Source organism: Paralichthys olivaceus, chromosome 16 (assembly GCF_024713975.1).
Source record: "Paralichthys olivaceus isolate ysfri-2021 chromosome 16, ASM2471397v2, whole genome shotgun sequence".
Classification (NCBI taxonomy): domain Eukaryota; kingdom Metazoa; phylum Chordata; class Actinopteri; order Pleuronectiformes; family Paralichthyidae; genus Paralichthys; species Paralichthys olivaceus.
In genome coordinates, this window is record NC_091108.1 from 18,752,018 (window position 1) to 18,772,798 (window position 20,781).

At 41.4% G+C, this 20,781-nt stretch overlaps 1 non-coding gene across 1 annotated transcript; it reads left to right on the plus strand.

Annotated features, from left to right (window-relative positions):
* Positions 1-4,390: 4,390 nt before the first annotated feature.
* On the plus strand, positions 4,391-4,483 carry trnar-ucu (transfer RNA arginine (anticodon UCU)). Its single transcript has 2 exons — positions 4,391-4,427; positions 4,448-4,483. It is a non-coding gene; the product is annotated as a tRNA-Arg (tRNA).
* Positions 4,484-20,781: the final 16,298 nt, after the last annotated feature.

Here is a 20,781-nt window from a genome sequence, read left to right on the forward strand (position 1 = left end):
AGGTGGGAGCATTGTTGTTAGGATAATGTTGGGGGGGGGGGGGGGCATAGTGAATACAACTATAACTCTATAGTAGACGATATTTTAATCCTAACTCCTTCCCAGAAAAAGAAACGATAACCTCAATCAATTTGGGAATAGGAAGCATTCAGCACTGACAAATTCAAGTCCAGTTCCAAGATAGCAATCCTGTGTGATAAAGGTATTCTGGTTTTACACTTGTAAATCCATCCATTCAAATGTACAGGATTGTATAAATGCCTCATATCTTTCTATTTTGCTGTCTGGTGTTTTTTGTAACATGTCTACCTTTCAAATGGCTTCGCTCCAAATGAAGAAGAGGAAAAAAACTTTTATTGTATTAAAGCTTAAATCTACAACATTACATGTGTTTGTAGTCCCAGTCTTGACAATGAAACATGGTTCTCTGCCTTAACATCGTTCCCTGCTCTCTGTTCATTGTCTAATACCCGACGGTGGAACACATGGAAGCAAATTTCCCAACCAATTTCTCTGGAGGCACAGAGCAGCGTTTGAGTACAGATCCAGATATTGTGCAGTAAACCTGTCCGTCATCGATCTATACACTCACATGCTGAATCTATACATGTGGACTGCCATAATAAATGGCTTATCTATATACTAGGTGGATCTATATATCCAGTACATGGCTGATCGATAGTAATGAATCTGAGCTCAGTAGATAGACAACAAGATGTCTCCTCTGAGAGTCAGCTTCATAGGGCCGGCACACACACACGCACACACGCACACACACACACACACAGTATATACTTTACATATACAAAATACGACAGATTAAGATGTGTCTGTCTTTGCTGGATTTTCAGCATCTAATGTAACTTTATAGATAATCAACTTTATACAAAAAAACGTCATCTTATGTTTTCTCTCTCATTTATTTTGTACATCTGACATCCTCTTACATCACGGTCATAAGGAGCTGTAACTTATAAGTCAGCACAGGGACAATATACCAAATACCAAATATTTTAACTATGTTATTTAAGATGGAATTATTTTTTTATCTGTGACTTGATATTTTCATCCAATTAAAGTCACCATTGGCAGCTCAGATTACACTGGATGTCATCATGTGGCAGGTTAGATTTTAATTGGAAATAGCACTTACATATGAAAGTCAAATATGTTTTCATATGCTGTGCAACTAACTTTCTTTCCACACTGCAGCTGATAACAAATTTCCTAGATAGTTTATGTGACTTTCCAGGTAAAGGGCTACAGTCATGAAATAGGACAAGATGAAATATACACCAGGATATTGAGTTTAAAGGTTTATCTAAACGCTGTGAGGCACTTTATTCACAATTTGAACAGTTTATCCATAATGACTACAGCACTATGTTTCCCATATTATAACATACTCGGCCTCTGCATTGTCAGAAGCTCGTTTTGAGCAGTTTATTTCTTTGTTGAATTGTTGATAAAAAAAATTTTTTTAAAAAGCTTTCCTCATTTATTTTTGCCTGGTTTCATTTGAATAAATTATAGCTCAAAGCTGATGTTGGTTGAGATGACTTTCGTTTGACTCTCCCAGCATGCACTGGACACTCCAAAATGAAAAGATTTTATGTATCACTTGTTCAAATGGCACCAAGTTTCAAGATATGCACATAGAGCCAGTCAGACGTTTGTGGAATCAGTGGGTAGATGTTAGGGTAGACCCACTGACTGTCTGCTGCCACAAAGTTAAACCTAAAATTCTAGTCTGTTCAAGTTGCACAGCAGTGATGTTCAGACAGAAACAGAGACGGAGACCGAGGCCAGCACTCAAACCACAGCTCTGATTAACTTTGGCTGCAGTGATTTTCTCACCACTGCTCTGATCAGTCTCTTCACCAGCCAACCATTGACTTCCTGTAGCCCACTGCGCACTTTCCTCATCTCACCCATACTGTCTCTCTCACACACACACACACACACACACACAGACACACACACAGACACACACTTCTCTTCTTAATCAATACTCATATTAATCATCCAAAATATCTGTGTGACAAACCAATTATTAATCTGCACCGTCAAGTCCAATACAGTGAGATAATGAATTTAGTGGGAATGCTGTGGACTCCATCCGTTCATTAACTGCTGATGGCTGCTGTAATGACTGCTCAATGTCACCTGGATATTCTACCACTATTGATGAAGCGGAGGTGGTGGACGTGCCCACTCAGACACACATACAGACTTACACATACATACATGTATATGCACAGTACATAGGAAGTCATGTTTACATGATACAATTGCAGATGAACAAGTAGAAATACATAGATTAGATATCTGCCTCATCCACCAGAGGGTGTCATTGTTTCCTCTCCTCCCTCGTTCACCTTCAATCTTCCACCCCTCCTTTCATTTCGTCCCCTTATCCTCAACCTTCAGTCCTCTTTCTTCCTCTCCCCCCTCCTCCTCCTCACCTCTCCTTCATATTGATGTCTTTGCTCCTCGCTCCAATAAGCGTCTAATCAACGGCAGAGGGGATCAGATCCGATGATGGATCTGGGAATCATTTACTGGGACTGGCCCACTCTGCTAAACCACGGATACGAATCTTCAGGATGATAGCTTGATGAAATGATGAGCTTGGCGTTCCACACCATGACCTCGCAGCTCGCACTAGATAAGAGCAGGACAAACTTAAAGGGATAGTTCACCCAAAAATGAAAATTCACTCATTATCCACTTACCACTATGCCGATGGGGGGTGGGTGAAGTGTTTGAATACACAAAACACTTTTGGTGTTTCAGGGGTTGCAGCTAAATCCAATACAATTGATGTAAATGGTGACCATTGCACAAAAGCAACTGAAGAAGAACATAGAATCTCTCCATTCTGTGTCCATAGTGTCCGTAAGCCCAGATATTCAAATCACTTGCAAAAAGTAAAAATGACAACTCATATCCAGACACACTGAATCTTGACTTGCTTCTGGATGGAGAGAGTTTGTTAAATCTCACGTAAGCTGTTTCTCCCTCCTGCCCATCTTGATGCAGATCTGAACTGTCTAATGACTAGCTTTGTATTTAGCATGCAGACATGAGAGTCGTATTGATCTCTGTTTTCAGGCAAGATTAAATATATAAGCATTGTTCAGACAATGTTTAAAGTTTCTAAGTGGGTATTAAAATGAGAACTGACAACAATCGACAACCAAAAACTCTAACCCAACAGGTGTCCCCTCAGTTTTAATAAACTCTATTCATTAAAGTTATATCTGCATCCATATCTGATTTTAATTTGCGTTAACTTTAAACACTTTTACTGTAAGTGGGTCAGACTACATTGCCTTCAAATGTTCACGACCCGTACACCCGATATAATGATGAATCATGTCACGCAGGCTGTGGCCAACGTACCAGCGTGCGGGTCATCGTTCAGTGACTATTTCTGCCCTCCATGTTGTCTGATGCCAGCTCCTCTCTCTTCTCCCAGCAGCCTCCACATTTGCATACAAATGAACATCTAAATGGGCTCAATGACATAATTGACTCACAATTACAAATTTTCTTGAGTTGGTCACTTTGCACCGGACGGACCATGTGCACAAAATGATTAACGGTGCACACACACACACACATACACACACACACATATATATACACACACACAGAGAAGTAGAAAAAAATTGCTGCTATTTTGCATATTAATGAGAGTCATTAGCTGTCGCTTGGCAATGGCTGACAAGGGGACTTATTTATGTCGTGGCCCTCGACGCATGACCAGGGGAAAGTGTCCAATTCAGCGACTAGTGCTAATTGTTCCTGAGCATGTTGTCCGGCCGATCATCATCATCATCATGGGAAATTAGGCTCGCTTCAAAAAGACGACTTGGCTGACGTGGAGCGTGGCCTATTATGATAACTCTGTGTAAAGCTTTTAACTTTTGCTGCTCTACAACCGCCAAGCTTTTAACATGGAGCCATTAAGGGCCTCGTATCTTGCTGTTTCACTTCGAGTAACAACTATTGGATTCAAAAAAGCTGCAGGATGAGCCAGAATAGCAAGTGACCCATGATGCAGACCATTATGCTAATATTTTGATCAATGGAAGAGGAGGCGTTGTAGCAGCTAGACTCTCGATGGACCAGCTCTTCTTTGTATCGCAAACAGACAGAATTCAAATAAATATGTTCAAACTGAATCTGATAATATTACCGGATTATCACAGGATCCCTCTAAGTATTTTAAAATTACTTACTGTCATATGTACCTTGACAAATGGTAACAGTTAAATGTTAGTGAACAGTGAAGAAAACCTGTTAATTTCACACAATGCAAGCTAATGAGTAATATGAGTATTAGGGCCATTGTAAGCAAACAAATTCTGGCACCCCAGTATGAGGCTCTGTGGCGCAATGGACAGCGCATTGGACTTCTAGCATCAGCACTGAGGAAGTGATTCAAAGGTTGTGGGTTCGAGTCCCACCAGAGTCGTCATTATACATCATTAAGCTTGAAAATTCAATTTCTGTACAATCACCATCTTGACCTTGGGCAACATGCTGAACCCAAACTGCACTGTTTGAATGTATGAATATATCATATACTGTAAACAGCCTCAAGTGGTCAGCACGGCTAGAAAAGCTAGAATAGAGAAGTTTTTTTTTTAAAATATTTTAACCAAGGAGAGCAATTATATAGCATATAAGGGTTTTTAGTGTGGAGAACTTTTTTTTCTTATTTTTTTTGTCTGAGTATGAATACATCTGCCAAAGCAGAGAAGAGATGATAAGACAGTGTGGCATCCCAGCATTCTGCATAACCTGGAAACTATTCAACAATGTGTGGATTCTTTATTCGAAAAAAACAACAGAGTGCTTACTTCTGATTACCAATTCTAGAGCTTTCAATTGTTGTATATACATAATATAGAGTATTATATAATATTAATTATCTTGTATTTCTGTTGTCCCTTTCTCATTAAGTTAACTTTAAATCATTGGTTCTTTCAATATTGAGATTTCCCATATAGCCTGTGCTGTCACATTGCAGTGTTGCTGTCACACTTGTAGGTTAGTGGAGTCGGCATGACATCATTGTCGGAAATTAAAAACCAGTATCACCCGTATGTGCAGTGCAATCATTCCTGTTCAGCAGAACAATAATTACAAAGTTACATTGTTTCAAAGATGCAGATGAACTTGAATTGAATTGATAAAAAATATCATTAGCGTCATGTACCTCAGACACTCAGTGTGCAAAGTTCTCATTTTAAATTACCATTGTGCCTGTGTACCTGTGCTCATCTGTGTTGTCTATTCCTCTAGAATATAGAGGCTCCTTCAGTGAAAAGGTCTCTCTCCCTCTCTTTCTCTGTCTCTCTCAGCTGGAGTGCCAGGCAATCCAGCAGAGGAGGAGTGTGACAACAAAGAGGTGGGGGACAAGGAGGTATTAGTGCACACACATGCATGCGCGCACACACCCACACACACACACACACTGAGCAGTGTGCAGTAGTTATGGTCTCGACAGCTTTAGCACCCCCATATTGTAAACAGGGGTGGTGACCGCCTCCCTGTGCTTGTTAAGATCATCTCCGTCATTCAGCAGACGCAGCACTGTCAGCGCCTCGCTGTGCCCCAACACAATCAACATTAACCATGACACACACTCACACTTGCACAGACACTGTGCATTCATGAAAAAGAAACTGCACATAGACAACATCGCCACACTCTCAGTAGCCAATTTGTTCATGTGTGCTGCAACTAATTTGCACAAAATAAACAAACATTTTTTAGATTTATATTGAGATATAGATACACTTGTATGCACACACACACACACACCACAGCATATCCTGGCAGCGGCCCACGCAATCAACATTATCCTTGTGAGCCCCTTAATGGGCAACTCGTAAAACAGACGACAGCACTGCTACCAAAACCATCCACAGGAGAGATAAACTACCTGTGGTAACACACTCACTCACTCACTCTCAAACACACACACACACAAACACACACACACACACACAGAAGATACACAGAAATGTATGTCATCAATGAAAACAGTGCTTTGCACAAAAACAAGTATGAAATTAATAGTTTAGTTCAGTTGACTTTTTTATAGATTTGAGTTGAAATAAAAAAGCACCTCAGTATTGTGTCATATTTCCTTAAGCTCCGATTTATTTCTCTGTTTCTCATGTTTAAAATTTACTTTTTAGATTTTCATGTCATTCCCATCTGTAATTAGGAAAAACATCAAAAGTTCCTCATTACTCATGACTAACATTACTTTATCAATTACTAGTAATAGTACATTACATGTCCCATTATGTTCCATTACTGAGCCCAGTTTAGTCAAAGGTGCCAGGGTCACACACTCTCTGACCATTCTAACTTTAAAAGCTAGCTATAAGACGACGCATGTAAATAAGGCAACATTTCAACAAGATTCAAGTTAAAATAAACAACCTCAAAAGCCTAAACAGCTTTGACAAAGAGAAATTCAAACATTAATGCAGACTGCACCTTCATGTACTATAACAGCATCCGAAAGGAAAGAAAAGAACCAACAAGGACAGAAAATCAACACACACCACAAAGCAGCGATGCACTTCAAGGTAGAAGATCCTATCAGGTAAAGCTGCTGCCATGCCACGGGGTGTGTATATGTTTGCGTGTGTGAGTATGTGTGGTCACTGGGACATGAAAACAGGAGCACGCCACCCATGTCCGATATGCTGCCCTTTCTGTTAACGGCTCCAGAGGCCACCGAGGCTAACTGCCGTCACTGCCCCCACCTCCACCACCCGCACACATATCACACACACATCCCCTCTTTCTCACGTGCACACCCACACACACTCAGACATGCATAGGGCTGCAGTCTGCACAGCCATGGTCATCCTATGCGTCTCCAGCCAGCTCGTGGTGATGTTCCCGTCACAACTGCCAGTGCATTTGACCTTTCTCATCCAGGCCTAATCGGATTGTGTCCCTCTTTATGAAATCAGACGCTAAAGGTCAGCTGGCTGTTTAACATGGGGTGGAGGCCCAGAGCTATGGAATTTGCCTTGGCAGTAAATTACCTTTATTATGTTTGGTGCGTGTGATTCTATACCCTCCCAAAGGCCGCAGGGCGCTGGACATGGTGATACATGGAGATGGGCTACAAGGCCAGCACAAAGCACAAAGCAAGTCTTCACTGTGTAGAAAGAAGACTGAGCTCCAGTGAGGTATAGTATTTTTGCGGCACACCTGCAACATGGTGAGCTTTCTTTCACCTCCTGCTTTGAGTTGTGTGACCCATCATAGTCTGATTAGTCTCCAATATGACAGATAAATCCTGTTGCATTTTTAAAATATGAAAAACAAACAGATTTGATTAAAGTGACACTTGACGGACGTATATAGTTGATGGGAAGATAGCAACATGTGTGACAAATTCAGTCACAAAAACGTTTTCAGTAACGCAACCTTTCTCATAGGTTTTAAAGGTAAGCTGTGTGATTTGACCTTGATAACAGTAAATGCCATTTAGTAGCTGTTCTGGAGCTTTTGTTCACATAATGATCTTCACTGACATATAGAATGTTTGGTAATTGTAGAGGTTCAAATTCAAATTTTTTCTTGTCAACATCAGATTTAACATTGCAATTCAAATTTGATCCCAGAGTTAGTCAGATGATGCAATGCCAAATAGGAAGGGAGGAAGTCTGGGTCAACAAATCTGTACTTAGTATCAGAACCTGGAGATTGAGGACCCAAGAATGCACAGTTCACAAGGCAGTGTGGCAGATGAAGGGGTTTGATTTAACTCCAGTTCGGTACACAGTTTGGTTAGTCAAGGCACGAGGCAACAGTATCAAAAGGAGCAGGCAAAAGGGAGTCATGGCAGGAAAAACAGGCGATGGTCATACACAGAAAAACTCATGAGGAAACAATGCTGGTATGAGGCGACACAAAGAACACACAATGAACTGGCAACCAACTGGCAAGGGAGGACACACAGGGTTAATATACCCAGACAATCTGGAGATAACAAGATGCAGGTGAATCTAATCAGAGCGGTGAGCAGAGCAGGCTCCATCTGCCACAGCCAGTCATCACTATTTTATACCAGTAGGGGGCCAGTTTAGAGTTTACCCTCTTTAGCAAATGATGATTTGTCTTTTAATTTTTTAGTTGATTGGGAAGAAGAAGTATTCTTCATGTTTCACTAATGTTAATAACTTTGGTGGCTAATTCCAAAGTGAGAACATAATGAACCTTGAAGCTACAATATGCAAGTTCTGGAAATCAATACAAGAGGAAAGGCTTGACAGAAAACCACTTTGCTGCTTCCATCCCCTCCCTCTCACTGCTCTGTTACACTGCTCGTCACGTCTGCTGCCTCAGCTGATGCAGGAGGAACCAAAAACTTTCTTGCCTGTGAGTCCTCCAGTATTTTCCTGAAGCCTCTGTGTAAGAGAAGTAGACCAGAAGTGTGTTAGTTTATACCCGTCACAGCCTCTCTCAGACATATCCATGTAAATAAAGGAACGTCACCTTCAATTAAACCTCTACGAGACTGAACTCTTCATCATCCTGGCCACTCCGTCTCCCCACCATCAAAATCACGCCTCACCTCTCACCCCAGTCAACCCCAGCTTTTTGTGACTAATACATACTCTCTGATATGAGCACAGACCCAACATATGTATTCATTATTGACTGGCTAAAAAACATCATGTTGACCAACCCAGAGATGCTCCTTCAAATCAAACATTTCATTTTAAGGAGACAGTGAGAAAGTCCCACATTTACTTTGATATAGTGTATATGTGTGTTTGGACGTGTGTGTGTGTGAAAGAGAGAAACAAGGACAGATCAGAGACAAGTGATGAAGATAAAGACACAGACAGACAGAATGACCTGAGACGAAGAAAACACATCATCCTGGATACTGGACGCTGTCTATTTCTATTTTAGGGACTAATCTCTTTCTCTCGCTCTCTCTCTCACACGCACAGAGATCATGACACGTTGTGCTGTCCATTTGAGGGATGTTCTGTCAACCAGGAAGTCCTCGCTTGGTTGTCATGTAACCCTTTGGTCCATCACGCAAGCCACTTCCTGATCCCTCACCCCTTCATACCTACTGATCATCACTCACATCACACTGGGTGGGTGTGTACGTGTGGGATACTGAACACATGTTTGTGTCACTAACTGACTAAAGGTCTGCTGTATCCATGTTGACATCCATCATGCTCCTGGCTACTGGCTACATGATGATCGAGATGAAACTGATACGTGCAGACAACAAAGACAAAACCTCTTCAAGGCCTAATACCCACCGATCGTGCAAGACGGCAGATAGCGATGTTCAGTCAAAAGTTAAATTGTGGCTATAAACATTTTTTTACTCATTTTCTATGGGTGGTGTAAGGAGGCAATACGTGAAAATCTGTTTGAAAAAAAGAAAGAAAGAAATAGAGAAAAGGTGAGCGGTGGATTCTAATAGAATCTTTAGTCATCTCTCACTAAAAGCCTCCTCCAGAAACAATTACAGATAAAAAATGAACATTGCCCATTTCAAGCAGAACATGCACACATTCATAACCCCCTAAACCAATTGCAAAAATGGCCTCTTCTCCGGATGAGCTGCAAATGTTTTCAGACTAATACCACTTCCCTCATCAATCGGCTGCTAATGACTGCGAGGTTTCAGAGTTGATGCGAGGGAAGGGTCGGTGGCACGTGACTTTGTCTGAGGAGCATTCTCTGCAAACTCTGAGGACTGATGCTTTACAGTAGAGGTGAATCCACATAGTTTACACATGTGATTATCATGATCCAGGCCCATTACATCAATATTGACTTTCTATCTGAGCTTGAGAACAAAGAGCAAAGATTGTAATTCGTAACGTTAGTGAGGGGTACTTGCTAGCTATCAAACAGCAAGCTCGTTAGCTTTGATGTGAACATGACAGTAAGGTCACACACATTATGTTCTTTTATTTTTTCCCATCTCATTATTGGATTGTATTATCGCAATATTGACTGCATTCACGCCAATAAAGCATAGTGAGTTTAATTAATTTAAGAAACAATTGTGCTATGGACATCTCTCATTTATCTTCTTAACAACCAAATCTCTTTTGTGAGTAGTTCATATTCAAGCAGAGCGTTAAAGTGGATATAACACAGCTAATATACTATGATAGCCTCTTCTGTCTGTCCTCTTTAAGAAAAGCACTGTTGTGATAGTTAGCTACTGGTCAGTAGAACGATACTGCAACACCACATGAGACATTCTCCCTCTCCAACACAAATGATAAGATAAACAGGAGAATGAGGGAGATGTTGTACCATATATAAAATATATAAAATGGCTCCACTTGCTCCCACTATCCAGAAAATAAACTAAAATATCCCAGATACGAGCGCTGCCTTCTTGCAACCAGGAGGTCATTTGGAGTGAAGAGTCTCAGTTGTGATTGGGGGATGAAGCATATTCTTGACCAATCACAGGGCAGTCTCAGCTGTCAAGAGTGAAGCTTCACCCCATTTTATTTGCATCAAGTTTAGTTGGGAGACAGGTTGGTGTTACTACTTGCAGAGCATTTCTGCCTCTCGCACCTCCACCAGTGCCAGGGTCCCAGCTGCAGGGTCTTCAGCTGCAGGGTCTTCAGCTGGGAGCCACCCTTCACAGATGTTTTTTCCCTGATGTTTGGTCCCAGATCATCTCAGGATGGTGGGACAGTGGTCAGGGACTTCTCCCTGCTGCTCCCTGTAACTGGCTTTAGATTTTCAGGTGATTCAATTATGTAGCCTGTTGTCTCCCCCAGCTCTTGTCTCTTCTTTGACTGCCCCACCATCCTGAGATGCTTCGGAGTCAAATGGGCGACCTGGTCTTCTCCAGCCTGTACCCAAGGGTGATGTTCTTCAGTGGCAACTGTAGTGCATTTCTTCCAAACAGCTCAACACTGGAGAGGCACTTCGGAAGTCCAAGCCCCTTCCAAATATAGTTGATTGCTTTGGCATCCAGTTTTGACATTGTTGTTTTGCACATCATCGGTTGCTTTGCTGTGCATGCAGCTGTCTGCAGTAGGGTTGTTTCATCACACATGAAGCAAAGGAGGGACCTGCATTTTTGCGCATTCCTCTGGCCATTGTCCTCACTCCAATCGGGATGAGCTCAAAAAACACTGTGAATAGTATGAATGAGATGGAACATTCCATTGCTATTATCCTGTCAAGTTGCTGGCAGTTGGTTGTATAGTCCTGCAGCAAGTGGCAAATCCTCAGATCTGCATTGTAGCTCTCGATGATGCTCTGAGAAACCAGGGAGTCAAGCTTTCTGGGAGCTTGTGTCAATATAGTTGTTGTGTAGGAGGAGCTTGGCCTTGCTATTCTTACCACGTTGTTTATTTCCACTCTGTGGAAGGAGCAGTTAGTTGGAGACTAACTAGAGAGATATTTTTTCTTGTACCTGAGAACTGTCCTCTCATGAGTTCCTCAAATTCTTACTTCATCATGACCAATGTGCCAATCTCTTTTTCTTTAAGTAAGCTTCTGGTCAACCTGAAAGGATCTTTTAGGAATCAGCGATTCACAATATAATGAAACAAATGGACCAAAAATGAAAACACTTCAACAACAGGCTCAAGCAGATATGACATCTGTGAGGCAGAAGTTTGGCTGAAATGCAACTTAACGCTCATTACATTACTCCACTCATAAAACTATAACCTGCATGATAAAAAACTCATTTACACATTAAACACTCTACACTTGTTAAGCTGAGACTCCGTTATCATTACAAAGTCCACCACTTAAGCCCACAACATAAATACAACGCTGCAGTGGACTGTACAGCGCACACATGCCTTCAATCACAAATTAACTTGAGTAGCTTTGATAATTATACGACGGTGTAAAATATTTAACAGTGGATGGTGAGAGCTGTTGGGTGAAGCTCGAATGAGCATCAACTTAATCCAGCACCATTACAATTACAAACTGCTGACTGCTCTCTCTCCTAGCCACTGTCTACCTTACTGTTTTGCTTGCTCTACTTTGACTCCCTCTCTCTCTCTAGTTCTTCTCGTTTCTTTCCATACCTTTTTATTTGCATCTTTCGCTCTCTCTCTCTCTGCGATGAAGGGAAGGAGGGAGGGAGGAGAAGGGAAGGAGATGATTTAAGGTAATGAGAGGAGTAAAACATCATTAGTGCAAATTAACTTTTGTCAGCTGAGGTGATCTTGGTGGGGGCGCTTCTGCCACCGGCGGCAGCTCAGATAATGGCAATTTATGCATTAACGTGTGCTACAGTGTGTGTGGCTTTCAGTTTGTGTGTGGATGTGTGATGATGGCCACCAAGGACGCTTTCAGTCTTAAAGGGCAAGTCCAATCTCATGAGACCTTTCTAAGGCAACCCTAAATACTTAATAATGCTGTAGTTTGAATATAAAGGTGACCAGAGAACACAGAGAATGGCTTACAGTTGATTAATTCAAGGAAAACAACCGACGACAGAAAAAATAGCTGCATTCATGTTGAAACTGGAACTCTAACATCTTCCTAATTTTATTTCTTGAAAAATCCTGAGTTCCCTGATGCCTGAATTCCTTTGTGAAACTTGAGATCATTGCCCAATGTTCCCATTTTATGAAAATAATTTTACTTTTATAAACAAAATCACTTTCCAGCTAAAAACCCAAACTCCATGTCTTGGAATCCAGCAGGACATCTAAGGAGCTTCTGGTTCTAGAATCATTATTTACACTTTCTTTTATATTATTTAAGGATATCATATGAAAATAACAGTTCATTAAGATTTAATCCTTCAAATATTTTTGCTGCAAGAAATGCATTTACTTCACTTCTATTGTTCAATTCAATAAAATATGTATTTTGCCATGGTGTGGTGAAACCTTGGCCTCTGGAATCTTACACCTGTATTCCTGAGTGATCAATGAAAATGCAAGTAACTTGTGTTATAATGTCATGTTACAGTGTTATGGGTGCATGTTGTTCTGTGTTGTCGCTTCCCTCTCTGTCCCACTCTCTCTCCATCTTTCTGTCCTCCCAGCTCTGGCAGCAGAGGGAGGCATGGTCATGTTTAATGCATGTGGTTTGTGTTGCACTCAGCACTGGAGAATGGGCTCCAGTCCATTAATTAGTAACAAACGGTCGTTGGAAACAAGACAGGCCCAGCACAGGTCATCCAGCTCCAAGGTCTGGAGTGATGTGGACACTGATGTCTGCCCTGGGCCATCTACTGTCTGCAGCTGGGCTTCACACCGCATCTCAACTGAGCCACAATGACCACAACACTGGGCATATTCTTCTCTGAATTACTTAGCTAGGGTGCCAATATTGGTATTTGTGCATGCTTGTGGTGGATTGTTTAAGAAGAAAAGGGCATAATGATTATCCGAGTCACATTCTAAGAAACTGCAAAAGGGTCTGTGAATACAAATAAGGCTGTTTAACATTTAGTTAAAATCACATATTTTGGAACAGGGAAACGTGTGACTGAAAGTCGTGACCTTCATCGGCAACCACAAACAAAAAAAGATGCTATTTTTGTAAAAACCATGTTAGCATTAGAAATTTAGCAGGCGCAAAATATCAGTGTCATAATCACTGCACATTTGTATTTTTATTGGTCAAATGAAGCTAAATTATGTATTTTTAAATCAGAATCAGAAAAGCTTTTATTGCCAAGTAAGTTTACACATAGCCTACATGGAATTTGTTTTGATGTCATTTTCATATTAGTTGAGTATGGTGTACTTTGCAATAAAAGACAAAAAAAGGGACAAAACACAGAAATAAAGATGAACTCATCATCAGGAGAATCTCTGGGTCAGACGCGTTCATAATAACAGGAAAATGTCTGCAGCGTTCAGATGAGTGACATCTGGATTGAGCACGCAGGAGGCAGGACATATGAATTCTGCAGCAGAAATAACATGATTTTGTTTACAGCACATCGACAAGGGTGTCTGCCTTTATCACCAAAAGCTAACAAAACCCCTTGCCTTTCTGATTTAACAGATTCTTCTGCATCTTCTAGGTGTACGTCACCTCTTTGTGAGAAAAATACACAAACTGATTCTCCTCTTGTTAAGTGGTCGTGACTTGTTGGGACACACCACACTGCTGCTGTTTCAGAATTCTTTTATTTTAATTTTCAGGTTCGGTTTGTTTTCTAAGGGGTCAATTTAAGTCCAAACCAGTCTGGCCAAAGCATAATAACTTCCTTCAAGCAGACAGCGGCCTGCTTAAAGTGATCTTCAAGTGATTTCATCCCTGGGAGCAAATATTTTTCGTTCTGACTAATAAATGTGCAGCAAGATCAACTGACCTGGCGTCACACACTGTAGGACTGTGTGTGAAGAATACCTGTTAATTAACCAGGAGGAATAAATTATTTGTAATTATCACCACAGGACCAAAGCACAGAGAGGAGGAGAGGGAGATAAAATCATGTATGTTAATCAAGCCATGATGAATTGTCCATGTTCATACAAACGCGGCCTCTTCACGAGTCCCCTGTGCATGGCTCTCTAACACACACACACACAAACACACACACACACACACACAGCACAACAGAGTGGGCGGAGAAGAGAGAATTAATTCTATGAAGTGAGCTGGCAAGGAGACAGTGTATGTAGATAAGTAGTGGGGGTGTGGACGACACGTGTGTTTCTCTATATGTTTGTGTGTGTGTGTGTGTGTGTGTGCGTGTGTGTGTGTGTGTGTGTGTGTGTGTGTGTGTGTGTGTGTGTGTGTGTGTATGAGAAAGCATGGGATACAAGTGCATTTGCATATGTGGAAGTGTTGGTGTGTGTGTGTCTGTGTGTGTGAGTGCCCAAAAAGCCAAGCAGAAGTGAGTTTATATGTAATATACAGCAAGATGCTCCCCCGTGTGTGTGTGTGTGTGTGTGAGATCATAAGTAGTGTACTGTTGTCATCCTGGTCACGGTGGCACTGACATATCTTAATCTGCTTAGTTAGCGGCCAGGGGTCTTTAGCTAAAGGATTATCAGCCAGATTTGAGTAATAGACTCCTCATTTAGCTTTAATGCGTTTTGCATAGAGAGCAACCTCCCCTCATCACTCTTTAAGATGAATCGGCTTCACAGCTACAAGATAAAGGAAGAAAAAAAAATTCTAAAGATATTAGTCTGCAAGCAACTGCATAAATCATAACATTTTGCTAATGGAGGCAAGGTTTAAACACTAACACAGCCTCTGTAGTGCATAACACTACAATATGCACACAGAGAGAGGCAAACACACCCCCACATGCACTAATACTATTCCAAATTAACATCTCTCTTTTATCGTTACTTAGGAAACTTGGACCATCCCTCCTGGACTAAACCAGATAAAAATTCTAGCTCCCATCCTATTTATTTGGTTTCCACTGAAGAATAACGTCTTTGGTTCCTAGTTACAGAGGCTGGTCCCTGCACCTTAGTGGGCCCTTGATTTAATAGTTAGACTAGTTAGAATTATATTAATTTTGCTTCATGGCAATAGTTAACACTCTCAATATTTGTGGCTCAAATCATGGGCTGCATCCTCTGGAGGATGTGGTCTATCAAGTTTACGAAGACCGCCTGCTTTGTGGGCCGCATCGATGGCAAATACCAAACCAAAACGAGAAGAAGGTCTGGTCTACAGAGGATTTCCGTGATCAGTGTCACCAGCTCCTCTCCCTCAGTCCCGAGTTGGACCTGATGAGAAAGTTTTAATGCCGCCTAGTTTTTTAACATATGTACCGTTAGCTGTTCAGTTGAGTTGAAACGTGAATGGCTCTTGGCTTGCCATTTTTACACTGAAGCACAATGAATCCTGGGATAGGTTGGGAAGGATCCACCCGTTGGAGCCTTCCTTTTTAAGGGATTAAAGGACGCATTTGTCGGCCATATTTTAAAGAGCCTTTGAAATAGGACAGTCTAGTTGCTCTGCTGCTCTGCCGTGATGCAATCGGTCTTCAAATTCAGCCTCCGAAGGATGCAGGCCTCTGAATTGAGACTGAGCTAATGAGTGCAAAATACAACTAGAGCCAGCAGCCTGTTAGCTTAGCATAAAGACTGCAGCAGTATACAGCTGTCTGGCTATGACCAAACATACATTTTAAAAAGATAAGTGCGACCGCCCTAAATCTCACTAATGATGATGCTTTATCTTGTTATTTGAACGAAGACCAAACAATAAAAACAAAAATATTACATTTACCGAACCACCAAGTTGTGGTTTTAACGAAAATAAAGTGCAAGAATGATATTTTGGCAAGAAAGCTGTTCCTCCTCCTACTTCCTTCATCATCTTGAGTTAACTGCATTTGTGGAGACATGTTTTTGTTTTTATCTGCATCGGTCTGCGTCATGTTTAAACCTGGGTCATATTTACAGAAGTCGTAATATCACATCCACTCCCCAGATGAAACTCTGGCAGCAAAACATTTAATGGAAATATATGGGTTTTCCTTTTTTTGGCATTCATATCCTATTAATCACCTTGTGCCCCCTCATATTTTTTTGCGTCCCAGTGTGAGGTCACAAACCCAAGGTTGGGGACCACTGCCTTCTTAAATATGTAATGAACCACAAATTGACTTTAGTCTGGAGGATTTTTCTCATATTTTTCTTGTGAAACTGCACATGAACCCACACACACACACATACACACACACACACACACACACACACACAGTGGGATACCCTGCAAATGATGCAGGGTTCAGACATAAAGGTTGCTTGCATCTGTGTCTGTCCTCACTGCTTGCAGGAAACCTAGTGCTCTCCTTTGTTTTTTAATAATCATTCTTCTGATGTTTCTTATATTATTTACCCATTTCCATGTTTTATCAGAAAATGATTTTTGTTTGCTTTGATACATTTCTATGTACAAAAGTCACAATTTTCTTATTACTGAAAAACAATCAAATCAATAAACTTATAAAAAGGTAATAATCTGACCAGAAATTGTATGTTGTATATTGTAATAATTATAATAAGGGGCTGGCTACATCCTGGACAAGTCACCAGTCTATCATAGTGCTATAAAGACAAACAACCATTCATTCTCAATTTAAAGTCTCCAATTACCCCAGTCTGCATGTCTTCAGACTGTGGGAGGAAGTCGGAGTCTCTACAGAGAAAGACCTCTGCTCAACCAGGATGTGAATCAAGAACCTTCTCGGCCCCAACTTCTGATCATTTAAAATCTTTAGAATAGAGACATAAATCTTCAGTATGGAAAAGCTGAGAGTGACTGTGAGTGTGTGTGTGTGTGTGTGAGACACACTCCTTTCCCTTTTAGACACACCTCATTAGATTCTTCCTTCACACATATGTATTTGTTTATTTCAAACAAGTGAGAGATGCATGTAAAAAAATGCATGCCACAAAATCCTAGTCTGTTTTCTGCACACACAAATACACAAACATACATATATTCACCCACAAACAAACACAGACAAAGCAGCCCTAGGCCTACCATTGCCATCATTGACGCGACTTGGCCTGTCTGTGTGACATGCACAGTTTGTTTGGTAGTTTTAATTTGACAGGGCTCTGAATAGAGCCTCTGAAACACACACATCTGCACGCACACACACACAGACACACACACGTGCACACGCTTTCTCAGACTCACACACACACCTTTAATTTGACAGCGCTCTAACAAGAGCCTGCTGCTTGTCAAATGTTCTCCAGTGGCAGCAGGGATCCGCAGAGCTGAGGGGGCTCTGTTCAAGGACATCTGTGAAGAAACACACACACACACTCACACGCTCACACACACGCACTCCTCCATGAACACACACTCGCTTTGAATAGGCTGTGAGAGGCAGCCTGCTGCACCACACGTTGGGAGAGAGGCTGCACACACGCTGAGGGGTTTCTACACTGCTGTTCCTCTCACTCTCCATCATCCTCTGCCTCTCTCTCTCTGTCTTTTCTGTCTTTATCTAACATTCCATCGCATCTTTTGGTCTTAAGTAGAGGGCTGAGGGGCTGAGATAGACCAGCAGAGATTTTGATGACGGCTCCCTGTCTGGTCCAACAAGCTGATTCCCTTCTCACACACACACACACACACACTTATAGACGCACATCAGTTTCGACTTCATTCTTCAATCCAAAACACCAGGACACCTTTTAAAGTTACTCAAAGGCGGACAGGACTTTGGTCCTGATCCTCTGCTTTTCATCCTATTGAAGGTGCCTGCCTGCACTTGTGACGCATTTAGTCCTCTTTGTGTGTGTGCTGTGTGAGTGTGTATATGTGTGTATGTTGGAGCTCCCATGCTGTCTCGGACTCGGCTTCCACGGGACACTTTCCTCATTAGAGCGTAGAGAGGGCAACTTGAGTGACTTCTCGTCGGCTCCCTGCTCAACTTGATCACAGGGCCGGTCCCGTGGAGCGAGAGAGAAAGGCGAGGTTTCAGCGCCACGTGTGTCACCTGTAAAAGACAGCATGACACACCTGGAGAGTGAGTGTGTGTGTGTGTGTGTGTGTAAAGAGAGATAAAAAATGGACTATAAAGATTAAGAAAAGGACATAGAAGTGAAATAAAAAGAGTTTACCTAACACAAACTCTTGGGAACAACTTTTCTTTCATTATTGCTAACACTGCACTTTTGTTTTGCCTTATTTTAGACCATCCGGGTAAAGAAAAACTCTGAGGGGACAAATCAGCTTTATCGCTGGCCAGAAAATCACAGTATGTCAGACCAAAAATCAAAATGTCAAACATAATACAAAATCAGTCCAGATCAGCGGAGACAGAGGTACAGAGATTTGCCATTAGATCCTATCTGATACTTCTGTGCACCTGTCAGATAAAATACTGCACATCTCCACCCAATGATCTAGAAAGTGGGCTCAGAGGGTCCCATCCAAAATGTCAACATGTACATAAATAGCAACATTTCTTCAATTCGTACTGACATTAAACCAAGGAAGAAATTGTTGCCGAGAATAAACAGATTTCTTTTAAAAAGAGAATCAGTTTTTGGCTTTGCGTGATAACCGAAGAGGAGAAGGGAAACATTAACCTGTTTCAAGGTGTTGATTGTATTTTGTGATAAAACTGGCACTGATGTGACTCCAGGCTGAAGATGTCCGCAGGTCTTGCGATGATAAAGAGCCACCCGGCTTATTTGAATCCTGTAAATCACAGCTAAAAGTCAACGTGTAAAGCCAAGGTCTATGAAACTATCAGTGTGGAATAGAGAACATAGACGATATGTTACCGCGTTGCCAAGTGCTACCACTTAATACCATTAATCTCGGTGTCCCCCCCCATCTCTCTCTCTCTCACTCCATCTCTGCGTCGGAGTGCTCGGCGTCCTCTAAAAGTATGGATCTTGACCGCAGCCATTTTCCTCGGAAGAGGGAAAGGCTAAAGAGAAAGCGCTGACCCCTCTTCGCCGCAATTTTCCCCTCATCAACTTGTGAGACTTCATTAACTTCCACGGGGTAATTTCTTCTTTCAGTGCGTTTGTGTGAGGGGGTGATATTATGACGCTGTCTTCCCATCCATTCTCTCTCTGTTCATGTCTTCATCTCCCACTCTAAACTGAAAAGACACATTCCTCCTTTATATTTGATATGAAGCTGTTTTCTCTCTTGGGGGTTTCATGAACAAAATCTGAGAAAAAGAGAGGAAGAGAATGATTTTGTGAAACAAATGATGCTGTTTATCTGCAGAAGATCTTCGTGAATTAATAAACTACATCATGTTCAACTTTTCCCAATTGTGAGGAGAATGCACTGACAAAGCTTTGGAAGGTAACATTGTAAAGCCTTTATCCCTCAGGAGCCCTGAATAAAATATCCACTGCCGAACATGATCCTGTTCGTATTGAAGCACAGTTGAGGCCTCAGTGAGATGTTGCATGATGGGAACTGTGAGGCAATGCTGCCCTCTTTAGGAACCTCTGCCACACTGTGTGGATAAAATGCCAATCACATATTGTGTTAGCCTCTCGGATGTTGTAGCACCTAGATGCCATTTGTTGTCCTTGGTTTTACTGGATTACTTTACAGAAGAAATTAAGGCATTTGGAAAGTTTTTTATAATGTAAATCACATATTTGCAAATTATTTTAAATTATTTGCCAATACTCTTCAGATTGGCACTCATCTGCCAACATTACATGTATTGTTTTCAAGAATTAATGTAATCTAGATACAAACCACAATGTGTAAAATATTGTTTTTTGGTTCTTCAAATGAGACAAGAGACAAATCATCAGTCATCAAGAGAAAGTTCCCTGTGGTATCTAAAACATTAACAGTAAACTGTCAATACAGGTAATCACAGTATGAGGTTCGTTAATGTATGGAAAAGTAGAAAAAATATATATCAAGCTATCTCTAATGGTTTAACATGAGAGAATGATTAAAGCAGCCCCCCCGTTTGTTCAGGTTCCAGGTTCCTACATGAGCTGAAACTAATGAATTGCTGAAAGCTGTGTTTTACTCTAATGTGCAGCTTTTAGTTGTCGCAGTAGGGAAAGCACAGGCGTCACTAACAACACTGACTGTGGCTCTGTTCTATTCACATGTGCCAGTGAGACGTGACAGTGGGACAGTGAGCCAGCGTGAACTGTGCCAGACAGGAACCTGAAACCAAAGCAGCAGCACGGCATTCAGCCTTCATTAATTTTACTTACACATGTTTCCTGCTGTGACAAAATGTCTCGGTGTGATGAAGGACGTTTGTGTACTCTGATTCTTTTCTTGCTAGGGTGAATCTAAAGG